Raw genomic sequence first — 14,917 nt, forward strand, 5'->3', positions numbered from 1 at the left:
ATTTTGTGCCTTTCTTCATACATTTATTCCTAAAGAATTAATAGCTTTTCTGTCCCTGATGAGTTGAAGAATGTTCTCCTTTCCATTCCTAACTGCTTCTTGCTAGAAGAAGGTTGTTGATTTTAGCAGTAGTTCTCAGGTCCAGCCATCCTACCAGATCCTCTTGTTAGTTTTGGTAAAATTAATTTTCATTTTATGCTGTCTCTCCAGTGGTTATACCAGCTATTTTCTTCGGTTATTGCTTTTGCTTGAAACTCAGAGTTAAGTAAAAATGGTGCTGGTGGGCCGCTGTGTATAAAACTGATCTTTTTTGTAAAAAATTTTTTAATGTTTACTCTTGAGAGAGAGAGGGAGACACAGAGTCTGAGGCAGGCTCCAGGCTCTCAGCTGTCAGCACAGAGCCCTATGTAGGGCTCGAACGAACCACGGGATCATGACCTGAGCCAAAGTCAGACGCTTAACTGACTGAGCCACCTGGGCATCCCTGTAAAACTGATCTTAAATGGAGTTGTTCTCTGTGTTTCTCCCTGTTTGCTGTTGGTGTATGTTAAATAGTCTATTGCATGTAAATGCTGCATTAACTTAGAGATTTTCCAAGAAAACAGTTCCTGCGTTTTATCAAATGCTTTTTTCTTACAATTTTTAAAATTATTTTTTATAATTTTTCAATATTTATTTTTGAGAGAGAGAGACAGAGAGAGAGCACGAGCTGGGGAGGGGCAGAGAGAGGGAGACACAGAATCCGAAGCAGGCTCCAGGCTCCCTGCTGTCAGCACAGAGCTGGATGCGGGGCTCGAACACACGAACTGTGAGATCGTGACCTGAGCTGAAGTCTGGTGCTTAACTGATTGAGCCACACAGGCGCCCCTCTTATAATTTTTTAAAATGTTTATTTATTTTTGAGAGAGAGAGAGTGCACGTGCCTGTGCATGCATGTGTGCAAGTGGGGAAGGGGCAGTGAGAAAGGGAGAGAGGAATACAGAGGATCCAAAGTGGGCTCTGTGCTGACAGTGCAACTCACGAATTGCGCAAGATCATGACCTGAGCTGAAGTCAGATGCTCAACCGACTGAACCACCCAGGTGCCCCTCAAATGCTTTTCTATGTCTGTTGAGTATTTTGTTTTCCATTTAACTTTTTGATACAGTGACCTGTGTTCATAAATTTTCTGGTTTTGAACTACTCTTACATGCTGAAGTAAGTCCTGCTGCTCGTGTTATATTATTTTGATACATTGCTGGATTCCATTTGTCAATCCTTTATTTATTATTTTTATTTTATTATTTATTTTTGAGGCAGAAAGCATGAGCGAGGGAGGGACAGAGAGAGAGGGAGACACAGAGTCCAAAGCAGGCTCCAGGCTTTGAGCTGCACAGAGCCCCACGCGGGGCCAAAACTCATGGAGTGTGAGATCATGACCTGAGCTGAAGTCTAATGCTTAACCAACTGAGTTACCCAGGCACTCCTATCAATCGTATATTTAGAACCCTTGTCTCAGTATTCATAAGTGAGATGGGAGTCATTTTGGGGGATTTTTTTCATCAGGGGTAAGGATTAAAATTGAATTGCAGCATACTTCTTCTCTTTGTCTGGCCTGGAACAATTTAATTACCCTTAGAAATTATGTGTTCTTAATTTTTGTTTATTTTTTAACATGCTTTTTCTTTTCTTTTTTTCTTTATTTTGTTGTTGGTTTAGAAGTTTTGTTTTGTTTTTTTTTTAAGGTCAGGTAAAACTCAGCTGTGAAGTCCATCTGGTCCTACTGCCTTTTTCTGTTGGTACACCCTTAACCACCTTTCCAGTGTCTTCTATGGTAATTCACCTACTCAGATCTTTTGGGTCAGTTTTGGTCATTTGTATTTTACTGGAAAGTTGCTCATTTCTTCTGAGTTTTCGGATTTGTTGCCATGAATTTAGTGGAGCATGTAGTATCCTCTTATTTTTGATAATTTAAAAAACTATCTCCTCATCTGTAGTCCTGTCTTCTTTTTTGGGTTTAGTCTTGTCTGTTTTTGTTTTCATTATTATAGTTTAGTTAGGTTAATAAGTACTTTATTTTGTGGTTGAGTTATAGAATCTGGTTTTAGATATAGTTTATACACACACACACGGTAAAAAGATGTATTTATTCCTTTAGTTTCTACCTTCTTTATTTTTATTATTTTTTTAATGTTTATTTATTTTTGAGAGAGACAGAGACAGAATGCGAGTGGGTTAAGGGCAGAGGGAGAGGGAAACACAGAATCCGAAGCAGGCTCCAGGCTCCGAGCTGTCAGCACAGAGCCCGACACGGGGCTTGAACCCATGAGCTGTGAGATCGTGACCTGAGCCGAAGTCAGTCGCTCAACCGACTGAGCCACCCAGGCGCCCCGAGTTTCTACCTTCTTTAAATATTGTTTTCTATTCTGCTTTTGTTTACTTAATATCACATTTCCCCCATTTTGTTAAACTCATCATCCATATATTTTAAAATTAAAGTTTTATACTTTGAGATAATTATATAATATAATGAATATCATATCATAATATAGGTGCAGTTGTAAGAAAAATGGTGAGATCCTGTGTACCCTTCACCTAGTTTTCTCCAGTGGTAACCTCTTGCAAAACTGTAATGCAGTATGACACCCACGATATTGACATTGGTACAGTTGAGGTACAGAGCAGTTTTATCACTATGAGGATCTTTCCTGTTGCCCTTTTTTTTAGCTAATTTTTTTTAATGTTAACTTACTTATTTTTGAGAGAGAGAGAGAGAGAGAGAACAGAGTGTGAGCAGGGGAGGGGCAGAGAAGGAGAGAGGGAGACACAGAATCCAAAGCAGGCTCTAGGCTGTGCTGTTAGCACAGAGCCTGACATGGGGCTTGAACTCACAGACTACGAGATCATGACCTGAGTTGAGTTTGGACACTTAGCCGACTGAGCCACTCAGGCGCCTCTCCTATTGCCCTTTTGTAGCCACAGTCAGTACTCTCCTACCTGTACCCTGTCCCTGACCCCTGGCAACAAATCTGTTCTCCATGTCCAAACGTTTGTTATTTTAAGAATGCTATATTATCTTCGGGATTGGCTGTTTTTTGTGGGGTTTTTTTGTTTTTGTTTTTTACTTATAATTCCTTGCAGATCCATCCAAGTTTTTATCATGCACATACTTTTTCTTTGGTGCATATTATTCCATTGTGTGGAAATATTACATGCAGTGTGAAGTTAAAAATAGTTCTTTTTAAAATTGTGTTTTAATGTTTGTTTAATTTCGAGAGAGAGACAGAGAACAAGTGGGTGAGGGGCAGAGAGAGAGAGGGAGACACAGGATCCATAGCAGGCTTCAGGCCCCAAGCTGTGAGCACAGAGCCCACCCGATGAGGGGCTTGAACCCACAAATTGTGAGATCATGACTTGAGGGAAAGTCGGACACTTCACCGAGTGAGCCATCCAGGTGCCCTAATAGCTCTTTTTGAAAAAAAAAAAAAGTTTATTTATTAAAAAAATTGTTTTTAATGTTTGTTTATCTTTGAGAGAGAGAGAGAGACAGAGCATGAGTGGGGAAGAGGCAGAGAGGGAGAGGGAGATACATAATCGAAAACAGGCTCCAGACTCTGAGCTGTCAGCACAGAGCCTGACACGGAGCTTGAACCCACGGACCGTGAGATCATGACCTGAGCCGAAGTCGGACACTTAACCGACTGAGCCACCCAGGTGTCCCTATTTATTTATTTTTGAGAGAGAGCACAAGTTGGGGAGGGGCAGAGAGAAAGAGAGAGAGACACACACAATGCAAAGCAGGCTCCAGGCTCTGAGCTGTCAGCACAGAGCTCAGTGCGGGGCTTGAGCCCAGTAACCGTGAGATCATGGCCTGAGCCAAAGTCAGACGCTTAACTGACTGAGCCACCCAGGCGCCCCTGGGAAATAGTTCTTTTAAAAATTTTTTTTTAACATTTATTTATTATTGAGAGACAGAGAGAGACAGAGCATGAGCACGGGAGGGGCAGAGAGAGGAGGAGACACAGAATCCGAAGCAGGCTCCAGGGTCCGAGCTGTCAGCACAGAGCCCTACGTGGGGCTCGAACTCAAAACCTGCGAGATCATAACCCGAGCTGAAGTCGGATGTTTAACCGACTGAGCCACCCCGGTGCCCCCCCTGGGAAATAGTTCTTAATAACTCCACCTTACATGAGTATAGGTCATGACTGTTTTCAAAGTACTTTGTCTGGAACAGCCTCATCTAATCCTTCACGTAATGCTGTGAGATAGGGACTATGTTATTCACACAAAAGTCAACCATTTGGGACCAAGAGATCTTAGAGAGCATGGCTGACATTACAGAGTGGAAAACCAGGATTCCCATTCTTCCTTTCCTGCTAATGTTCGTAATCAGGCTTATCGTGTGCCTAGGCATGGTGGGAAACACTTAACGTGGATTATCTCATTCCATTCTCCCAGCAGACCTGTGTGGGTGGTACAAATAGTATCCCCAGTTACATCAAGAAAACAGAGGCTCAGGAAGTTGAAGTGACTTAAGTGGCTTGTAAGCGGTACAGGTGGGATTTGATCCAATGTGTCCCTGACTCCAGCACCAGTGCTTTTAATCACTACCTTATGTTGCTTAAGTGAATATTTTCTGCTATCCTATTATTATTTAAGGAGTTAAAGCCATGAAAGCATCCTAGTTAAAATTCCTCAAATGTCAGTGTACACAGACGGGCACCACTGTGGTCTTTATGCCAGCGTGTTCTGTAGGTTTCAGTGAGTAGCACTATATACCCAACTCTTGTTTTTTTCTATTGGCCCTTGGCTGTGCCAGCCAAGCATGAGTTTGTCTGCTTCCCAGCTAAGCCAAGGCTGGCGTGTTCTTCTTGGAGGCGTGCCCGGACACTGCAGGAAAAGGGTATGGTGTGGCCAGCGGTCCGCACGCCCCATGCTGGGCAGGGGCTGGCAATTCTCTTTGGGGTGGAGAAGGGGCAGGATCCTCCACCGGGTACCCATGGTGCACTTGACAAGAGGGAATGGCGGTTCCCCAGTGTTCTGGCTGGGTCCCAGAGCGCTTCATTTATGTGCCCCTCTGTGGACGTGTGACTTGCTAAGTCTGCAGCTAAGGAGGCTTCCTCAGCAGAAAGCATGTATGCGGAGTCTGGAGCTGGGGCTGGAAGGGGTTTCTATCTGGCCCACCACCACTGCAACCTCTGGTGTGGTAATCTTTTGCTCTCCAGTATCTATTACTCCTAGAATTCCAGCCTGGCAGCATGTGGCTTCTGAAGGCTTCTTCTCCCTTCTATTCTTGGCTCCTCGTCTCCGTGAATGCTCATATAGCAGCAACCAGGATCGCTTGTTGTGTTGTGTGTATGCTTGCAGCACTGTTCTGTGTCTCCTTGAATCTGAGCCATTCTCTTTTTACTCGTTTGGCTGTTTTGAGTGGTTCTTTCCTGAAGAGCCATATCCCAGTACCTTCAGTATCCAAGCCCTGGAATTCTTCCTCTCACTCGGGTTTGAGAAAAACGACGATATTCTTAGAGATCTTTCTGCGCTTACGATCCTGCTACTGACTTCAAAAAAGTTACCTGTCCCAATTACCTTGATCGTACATCCCCAGTCCCATAATATGAACCAGCCTGCCTCACAGGTTCTTAATTAATTAATTCATCAATCTCTCTCAAAATTGATTAATTAATTGAAGTATCATTGACATATATTAATTTTGGGTATATAGCATAGTGATACAACAATTATATATGTGATAAAATGCTCATCAGGGTAAGTGAGTTACCATCTGTCACCATACAAAGTCATTACAATATTATTGCCTATATTACCTCTGCTGTACTTTTCATCCCCATATCTTATATTTATTTTATAACTGCAGGTTTGTACCTCTTAATCCCCTTTACCTGTCTTGCCGACCCTCCTACCTTCCTCCATTCTGGCAACCACCAGTATGTTCTTCGTGTGTATGAGTCAGTTTCTGATTTTTTTCGGGTTTCTTTACGTTAATTTTTAGATTTCATATGTAAGCGCAATCATACGGTAATTGTCTTTTTCTGACTTATTTTGACTTAGCATAATAATACCCTCTAGGTCCATCTGGGTTGTCACAAGTGGCAACATTTCATTCTTTTTGATGGCTGAGTAATATTCTGTTGTGTATCTATAGCACATCTTCTCTATCCATTCATCTATGGATGGATCACAGGTTCTTCATACATAAGACCCCCTTTTGCAAACCTACCCAGTTCTCCCCCTCATCTCCCTAGTGGCTTCTCATTTTCTTTCTCCCTGCCCTTTTCCTCCATTTTTTCCCTTCAAATTTCATTATAGAAAATTCCAAACCTATACATATCATGCCTATTACTCATTATATATTTTAATCTGTGAATTGCCACTCCGTGTTCTCTGCCCAGTTATTACATGGGGGTGTTTCTCTTCTCACTGATCTGCATGCATCATCTGTATATAGAATATTAATCCTTTATCACCTTCGTAGGAAATGTTCTTCCCAGATTGTCTTCTAACTTGTTGATGATGCTTTTGATGTACAGTTGATGTTTGTATTGGACACGTTGATGGGTTTCCAAACTGCCTTCAGACAATGGTCATTTCTTCTGGTGTTTTTATGCCTGAAAATCTGCCCCCCCTCCAAAGATCAGATAGGCAATCTGGATTTTTAATTGTTTTACAAAATATCTAGCTGTCAGTTCATTGAAAATTCATTTTGTGAATAGTATGTGGTAGGGATATAATTTATATTTTTCCTCAAATTGTCATTTTTTGGAGCACTGTTTGTTGAATGACTGTTTCCCTATGATTATTGCTGTTGTGCACTTAAATTCTTATGCATGCTAGGATTTATATGGGGGGCTTGTTTTGCTATTCCATTGACATCTTTTTTGGGTCCTTCACCGTTGTATTATTTTTTGATTTTTTTATGTTTACTTATTTTTGAGAGCGAGAGACAGAGTGAGATCAGGGGAGGGGCACAGAGAGAGGGGGGGTCACAGAATCTGAAGCAGGCTCCAGGCTCCGAGCTGTCAGCACAGAGCCTGATGCGGGGCTTGAACTCATGAACTGTGAAATCATGACCTGAGCGGAAGTCAGCCGCTAAACCGACTGAGCCACCCAGGCATCCAGGGTCCTTCACCATTTTAATACTCTTGTATTTGCAACAGCTAGCAGGCCAGATTTCTCTTTGCCGTTGTTCATAGCCTATTACTTTACCCACGCTTTTTTTCTTAGCTAGTCTGAACCATTTTTTTTTCCTTCCAAATGAACTCAGGATGTTTTTTTTGGTCAGATTCTCCTTCAAATTGTATTCATTTTGATTGGAATGACTTGAAGCCTAAAATTCCATTAACACCATTATAATACAGAGTCTGTCCAGATAGGAAAACACGTGGTACATTAGTTCATATAGCCAAGCTTTCTTTTATGTTCTTTAAGGGTATGTGCATGCATATCCTACCTATTTCTCACCAGAGTCATTCCTGAACAGTTTGTAGTTTATGATGTAATTTATTTCTTACATTTTCAAAGTAGTTCTTACTGGTACATAGGAAAGATTTTGATTATACATGTTTATTTTATATTTGGCCACTGTGCTTACTATTTTAATAGATTTTTATTGCTTCACTTGGGTTATTTTGGAAATTAATGGCATCAATGCCCAGATGGTAATCTTACTTCTCTGTTTTCTTAAGTTTATTTGTTTATTTTCAGAGAGAGTGAGAGAGAGAGAGAGAGAGAGAGAGAGAGAATCTCAAGCAGGCTCCATGCTGTTAGCACAGAGCCCGACACGGGGCTTGATCTCACAAGCTGTGAGATCATGAACTGAGCTGAGATCAAGAGTCAGATGCTCCACCAAGTGAGCCACCCAGCTGCCCCCCTTATCTCCTTTTAAAGAGCAAATATACCCGTCCCCCCTTTGATGCCTCATTGTATTGCCTGTAACTTCTAGAACAGTGTTAAATAATAGTGGTACTGGCAGGAATTCTTGCCCCGCTTCTGATTTTCATGAAAATGTTTCTAGTGTTTCACTGTTGCCTTGAATGGTGGTTGTTGGTTTAGATTAGATTTCCTTTATAATGTTAAGGAATTCTCTTAATCCTTAAATTACCAATTTTTTTTTTAAATCAGGAATGGTTGTTGAATGTAGTTAATTTAGCCAATGATTTTTAAGAATCTATTGAGAGGTTCATTTGGGTTTTCTCCTTTACCTCCCCATTTGGTATGTTAAATGAATAGATTTCTTAATAACAACCTTTGTTGGATTTGTAAGGTCACCTTTCCTTTTACTGTGCATGCATGGGAGAGATTCAGAATTGGCTTCCATACTATGAATTTGATTGATTTTGCTCTTTGCCATCTCTAGTGTGGTATTTAATTCTGCTGCTACAATCTTAATTTCTTCCTAACTCTTCCTTGCTTTACTAAGCTCTCTTTTCTCCCCAATTTGTTGTCTTTCCTTCTCATTGTTTTTTTTTTATGTAATCTCAACTCCCAATGTGGGGCTCGAACTCATGACCCCAAGATCAAGAGTTACATGCTCCCCCGACTGAGCCAGCCAGGCGCCCCTCCTTCTCAGTATGTTTTATTCTGATGGCATTCCATACCTGTTTCGGAGAGTCCATGTTTTCTCATATTCTATCGAGGATGCAGTTTTGTCAAATACTTCTTCTGGCTCAGACACTAAATTCAGACTTTTGTCCTTCCTCCAAGACTTCAGAATGATATGCACTTCTGCTGCCAGAGGCTTTCAGAGGAACCATGCTGTTTCTTGGGTATGTTTATGCATATTCAAGGCCCATGTCAGGCTCCACGCTGACAGCATGGAGCCTGCTTGAGATTGTCTCCCTCTCTCTGCCTCTCCCTGGTGTGCTCTCTCTCTCTCTCTCTGTCTCTTTCAAAATAAATAAACATTAAAAAAACAAAGGAGGATTTATTTATTATTTTGCTCAAGATAGCATCCGTTGATTGCCTTGGACTGTTCTCATGTTCTTTTTGATATTGGATAGAACCCTTTCTCAGCTTCTCTCTCAGTGGCAGGTGGATGTCCGTAGCTTCTAGCCTGTTTGCCAGTGGGTAGCAGCTTCATCTAGTGGGTTCTACTGGACCTGTGCGGAATCACTTACCCCTACCGCTGCATTCTTTGGTAACAGCATGTGAAAAACTGCCGCCTCCCACACACATTACTTGGGCAGACTCTTAACTCTCATGACATGGTGTGCGAGCCCCAAAGCCATCACTTGAGGCCTTTTCATTTCAGAGAGTGGGAATCAGCCTCCAGATGCATGTAGACCAGTTTGGAGAGTTGTCGACTTCCTTGGAAAGCAGTAGTCATCTAGTGGAGGTGTGCCTGTCCAGTTTGCTGGTTACGATGAACTCTTCGATTTCTAAACTATGAAGCCCACAGTGGCAGGACTCCGTGTGCTCCTGATCTGGTTCAGGTTTCTGCTGCATGCATTGGCCTCAGATTTTTTTTTTCCGCATCTTGGCACTTGCCTTATCATTAGTGGAGATTTCTTCCAGATTCTCGTAATGAATGGGATGATGACCATCAGTCTAATTTTTCAGTGATTTGAGGGTCTTTTCTCTTTTTTCTGTCTTAGGAATTTTAGTGGAAAGCTGGGAGAAACTATGTTACTGGCTGTTAGCCAAGTGCTGTTTTAAACTAGAAATTCAGTGTATATCTTGGTTCATAGCAGAGGTTGGCAATCTTTTTCTGTAATGAGCCAGATAAATATTTTGAATGTTGTGGTCCATATGACCTGTATTTTAGCTACATAACTTTTAGTAGCATGAAAGCAACATACATAATTACCTAAGTGAGTGGGTTTGGCTGTGTTCCAATAAAACTTTATTTACAAAAAATAGGACAACCAGATGAAAACATTCTGGAGCTGGATGGAGGTGATGGTTGTATAACAATGTGAATGTATGTAATGTCACTGAACTGTATAGTTTAAAATGGTTAAGATGGTGGGGCACCTGGCTGGCTCTGTTGGTTGAGTGTCCAACTCTTGATTTCGGCTCACTATGATTTCAGGGTTCATGGGTTCAAGCCCCATGTCGGGTTCTGCACTGACAGTGCAGAGCTTGCTTGGGATTCTCTCTCTCTCTGTCTCTCTCTCTCTCTCTCTCTCTCTCTCTCTCCCCCTCTCTGCCCCTCCCTGACTCACACTTTGTCTCTCAAAATAAATAAAGAAACTTAAAAAAAAACCGGTTAAAAGGTAAATTTTATGATACATATATTTTACCACATCCCCCAAAAAACCCACACATAACAGGATGACCCTACTTTGGCTGACCTTGAGTTTAGAGCAATGAAATCTAGTACGCAGGGTCACCTGGGTGGCTAAGCCGGCTGAGTGTCAGACTTCAGTTCAGGTCATGATCTCACTGTTTGTGGGTTCAAACCCTGCGTCGGGCTCTGTGCTGACAGCTCAGAGCCTGGAGCCTACTTTGGATTCTTTGTCTCTTTCTCTTCCTTCTCTCCCTCCCTCTCTCTCTCTTTCTCAAAAATAAATAAATAAATATTTAAAAAATCTAGTACACAGAAAGAGAGGAGGGAGAGAGGAAGAAATTAAACGTATCCAGTAGGACGGTGACATTGTTTAGGAATACCTTAGTGAGTGGGGCAGGGTTCTGGGTAACTGCAATTCATGCTGGTGACATCATCTCATGGTCTTTAGGGATAGAGAGACACAGAGTTCATAGTCACGCTTTTTGGCATAAGGCTCAGACTAGGGATTTTCTACTCCCGAGGCAACTTAAAAGCCAGCCAGTGCTTCCTTCTTGGTAAGACCTGCGATGCTTCCTGTAGATGCTTCCTGTAGATGACGTGGTCTCTTGCTGGGGCTGGGGCTGGAAGATCATAGCTTTTTGGCCTGTCGGCTGGAGGCCCTGGCCCAGGGCTGTTTGGTTGGGAAACAATGCTGATCTCAGTCCCCAAGGCGCTTTTTTCACCAGTGTGAAAGAGGTGTGGAGAGGTGACTCTTGCTTTCCCGTGCTAGCCTTGGCCTCCCTCAGCTTGACCAAGATCTTGAAAGAGCCCCAGGTCCAACCGGGGTTTTGAATCTGCTCAGGGGAGTAGGTCTCTGGTGTGTTTAATGCTGTTCTTGGAGCCGAGTTAGCAAATCAAGGGCCGTGTATGTTACATCCCCCCACCCCACCCCAGACCGTCCTGCGGTGGTTTGGAGTTTCCTGGTTTCTGTCAGGTCTGTTATCCTGGCTGAAGGAGAGTGTTGTCACCACGTGGTGGCATGTACTCACTTCCCCTTCCCAGTCTCCATGGATCCCAACACCACAGAGCATTCTCGAGTGCAGTCAGCCTGTTAAGTTTTAAGCTTACTTGTTGGCAACCTGGCTGCTGTATTTTTTTTTTTTTTTGAAGAGAGCGAAATTCTTGATTTCCCAAGGGACTGGGAGCCTCTCAAGGAATCCAGCCTTTTGGAACTCTCCTCTGTCTGAGCTGGGGTATTTTGAAGGACCACATGAAAGAGAAGGGAGTGGCTGTTAAGATTTCCTTGGCTTTTGGGTTATGATCAGACAGTAGAGCGGCCTTATGAGCGCTCACGGCTTAACGCGCCTGGTTATCCAAGTGTGTGCCGCCAGGGCTGGGGGCACCTCAGAGAGTGACTCTGACTGAATGGGGGGGGACCTCTTCCCCCACCCTGCCCTGTAAGAAAAGTGCACAGCAGAGAGCTGGCTCACGTCTTCTGCCTCAGGAAGTATACGATGGCCCTTCTCCCGCCCCCAGCGCCGCGGAAACCCTTAAATCTGCTCATTGTCATGTCCACATGGAGAGGAGTGGATGTGTGATGCAAGTGGGATTATTTGGTCATGAGTATCTGCTGACTCAGCCTGGAGAGGATTTTGAAGGAGATGAGATGAAATTTCATCTGTGCTGCCGCGAGCAGGGGGCGCGTTGCTGGCTGGAGGGAGGACTGTAGGCCGGCGCCAGCCAAGGTAGGTGAGGGAAGCATGGGTCTGGGTGAGGGGAATGAGGACAGCCTGACATGTGATCTTGGCATTGTGGGACTGGTGCCCTGTTGGCCTTTGGGCCACATGATCTTACATGTATTCAGTAGCCCTGTGACCTTCTCTTTTTCTAGATCCCGCAGTATTGTACTTGCAGATTTTTAAACAGCAGGACTTTGAGCAGGGAGACTCGCGATTGCTAGGACCGTCCTGAGTTGAGGTGGGCTCAGGCTGAACCTCTTGCGTCTTAATGTCTTGGAGTGGCTGTACTGTCTCAGCACCCCCTTTTTGCAGCGCTCAACGGATCAGCTGCTCTGGGACCCCAAACAGAGCAGCCTTTTGGCACCTTCCCCTCCGAGGTAGCTGCATTTTGGCTTAGCTTTGAACTCATTACTGGAAAGGGTGTTTGGGAGACTGTCTCTGACCTGAACAGCTTTATTAAGACTGTTGTTGGCAAGGGAGAGAAAGCCCTACATATGAATGCTGCAGATTCAAAAGGAGGAACACCAGGAACCTAGCAAATCCATAGTAAGCAAGTAGCAATTCAAGGGGACCAGTTTCTGGTCTTCTACAGAATGTTATTGCTCTGGTGTCTCCTTTCCGAGGGGCCATAACTGTCAGCTTGCTGCCTTGGATCCATATGTGTTCTTTCTTTAAAAAAATTTTTTTAATGTTTATTTATTTTTGAGAGAGACAGAGCGCAACTTGAGGAGGGGTAGAGAGACAGGGAGACACAGAATCCAAAGCAGGCTCCAGGCTCCAGGTTCTGGCCTCGAACCCATGAATGGTGAGATCATGACCTGAGCCGAAGTCGGGTGCTTAACCTACTGAGCCACCCAGGCACCCCCATACATATTCTTTCTTAATGCTTATAAGGGGGAAGACGCCTTCGGGCTGTTCAGAGACCTCCTCCCCTTGCGAACACACCAGAAACTGCCTTCCTCCCCATGTGTATATACTCAGTTTTGTTCTTTCTTGGGAGCTTTGGCTGCTACAGTCGTAGCGCGTGTTTTCTGATTATTTTCATCACCCCAACCAAATCCTCTCCTCGAAATCTCTCTGAAAGTTTCTGGAACAGAGGCTGCTTTTATTTTATTTTATTTTATTTTATTTTATTTTATTTTATTTTATTTTATTTTATTTTATTTATTTTTATCTTCCTCTGGGGCAGCCTGTCCTTTAAACATGTGTTTGGATGTATAACACTTCCTCGTAAAAGTAATGCTGAAGACGCAGATAATTTTTTGCATCTGGGAAAGCGTGGAAAGCATTATTCATCAGAAGAACAGGGACCGATCATTTTGGGCCTCTTTTTACTTTGTCAGCCCACCCAGTCCTTATGGAAGCTAAGTTGGGTGTCTTCTGTGCTATATATCGGGCAAAAGAAATTCCAGGAAAAAAAGAAAAAAGCAGTACAGCATAACAGATGAGGTTGGGGCAAGATCTGTAGGTATATATGAGAGTACCTGAGGATTCCTCTGTTAATATGTTGGCATTATGTCCTACCTGTGCTCTGTGAGAACATACCCATTTTTTAAACAAATTTGGGATTATTCTAGGTCTCTCCAAAGATTAGATTTGTAATATATCCAGAGTTAATATACCATAATTGTTTCCCCATGTCATTGCATATTCTTTCTTTTAAAGTTTATTTATTTTGAGAGAGAAAGAGAGAGAGAGAGAGAGAGCGAGTACGAGTTGGGGAGGGGCAGGGAGAGAGAGAATCCCAAGCAGTCTCCGAGCTGTCAGTGCAGAGCCCCAGTTGGGGCTCGAACTCAAGAAACTGTGAGATCATAACTTGAGCTGAAATCAAGAGTTGGACGCTTAACGGACTGAGCCACCCAGGCACCCCAGGGATTCTTCTGATATGATTTCTAATGACTGCATAGTATTTGATATTTGATCATTTGGATGAATACAATATGATATATTTAAACAGTGCCCTGTTATTTGACATTTGGTTTGAGAGATAATGTGTTTTTAAAATTTTTTTTGATGTTTATTTTTGAGAGAGAGAGTCAGAGCATGAGTGGGCGAGGGGCAGAGAGAGAGAGAGGGAGACACAGAATCCGAAGCAGGCTGCAGGCTCTGAGCTGTCAGCACAGAGCCTGACGCAGGGCTCGAACTCAGGAGCCCTGAGATCATGACCTGAGCTAAAGTTGAACACTTAACCGACTGAGCCACCCAGGTGTCCTGAGGAATAATGTTTTAAAGGAACCTTAAACAGTGCAGTGGAAATAGATGGTTTAGGTTACATAGTTGTGGTTTGGCCACTTCATGAGGCTTAAAGTGTCAACCTCCATTTCCTCATTTGTGAAAGAATGCTGTGAAAAGTAGCTGCTTCCTTGAATGGTGGTTAATTACTTAGCATGGATCCTATCAGAGACTAAGTAATCAGGATATGTTTTGTCTTGCTGCTTCACCATCTTGTGTACTTACCTCACTGTTAGAAGTAGGGTCCCAGCGAATGAAAATTATTTGCATTCAGATAAGCAGAATTTGAGAATGAAAACTGCATTCAGATAACTAGCCCCTTTTATTAGTTGAGTGCCTTCCACGTAGGGGCTTTGGCCAACTTTCTGGACTTCATGGGAAAAAGTGTTCTGCAGCCTCTGCAGTTGTATGGCCCCATTGGGTCCAGAGCGAGCAGGTGGGAAACCACCCGTTACAACCAGTATTGTGTTCTATCTTTAATACTCTATAAAGGGTCCTATCTCTTTGTGCGCACAGGCAAAGCCAGCCAAGCCTTTTTATTATAGTTTATTTTTCTTGTGTTGTATTTTCCAACTTTTATTCTGAAAACATTTGAAACATATAGAAAGGTGAACAAGGCAGTACACTGAATACTTGTATGATCTCTAGCTAGATGCAGCAGTTTTTGTCATTTTTGTTTTCTGATGCGTCAGTTTAAAAAAATGGATGATCCTGACCACAATTCCTGTGACATGTGACAGGTT

The 14,917-nt window shown here is 43.0% G+C and overlaps 1 protein-coding gene across 7 annotated transcripts in view; it reads left to right on the forward strand.

The window, feature by feature from the left end:
- TMEM164 (transmembrane protein 164) overlaps nucleotides 1-14,917 on the forward strand; it is a 173,666-nt gene that overhangs the window by 75,212 nt on the left and 83,537 nt on the right. The window contains exon 1 of one of the 7 annotated variants that reach the window (XM_058712381.1): nucleotides 11,701-11,948. The exons of the other annotated variants lie outside the window; for them this stretch is intronic. The gene's annotated coding sequence lies outside the window, so the exon portion shown is untranslated. Of the gene's footprint in view, nucleotides 1-11,700; nucleotides 11,949-14,917 lie in introns of those variants that run through there. 7 annotated transcript variants of the gene reach the window in all.

The sequence above is a fragment of the Neofelis nebulosa genome, chromosome X (genome assembly GCF_028018385.1).
Source record: "Neofelis nebulosa isolate mNeoNeb1 chromosome X, mNeoNeb1.pri, whole genome shotgun sequence".
Lineage (NCBI taxonomy): Eukaryota > Metazoa > Chordata > Mammalia > Carnivora > Felidae > Neofelis > Neofelis nebulosa.